The sequence below is a fragment of the Zeus faber genome (assembly GCF_960531495.2).
Source record: "Zeus faber genome assembly, chromosome: 8".
Lineage (NCBI taxonomy): Eukaryota > Metazoa > Chordata > Actinopteri > Zeiformes > Zeidae > Zeus > Zeus faber.
Window position 1 is genome coordinate 13,360,678 of NC_137195.1, and position 291 is coordinate 13,360,968.

Below are 291 nucleotides of genomic sequence, written 5' to 3' on the forward strand. Positions count from 1 at the left end.
GTGTGTGTACTTGACGCACGACCACGGTTGCGCTGTGAATGAATGGCACAAAATCCAAACTGATTTAGTTTGACTTGGGGGGTAATCACGCCCCATTGCTCTAGAGAAACGCCCCCCCCCCCCCCCCCCCATTACACACTATAGTATAAAGGCAATCGGTCTGACCACGCCTCACCGGGGCATGTGCGCGATGGAAGTGCCCAGAAAGCCCCTTTATTATTCCGCTCGAAGAAGCCAAACGAAGGGACCGCGTGGCCGGGCATGCATGCGCGCTCTGGAGTCATGGTGGAT

General features: G+C 56.0%; 1 protein-coding gene across 1 annotated transcript in view; it reads right to left on the minus strand.

Annotated features, from left to right (window-relative positions):
- Positions 1–23, minus strand: part of crabp2a (cellular retinoic acid binding protein 2, a) — a 7,873-nt gene extending 7,850 nt beyond the window's left edge. The window contains exon 1 of the mRNA XM_080006191.1: positions 1–23. This exon is cut by the window's left edge and continues 310 nt beyond it. The gene's annotated coding sequence lies outside the window, so the exon portion shown is untranslated.
- Between the last annotated feature and the right edge of the window lie 268 nt (positions 24–291).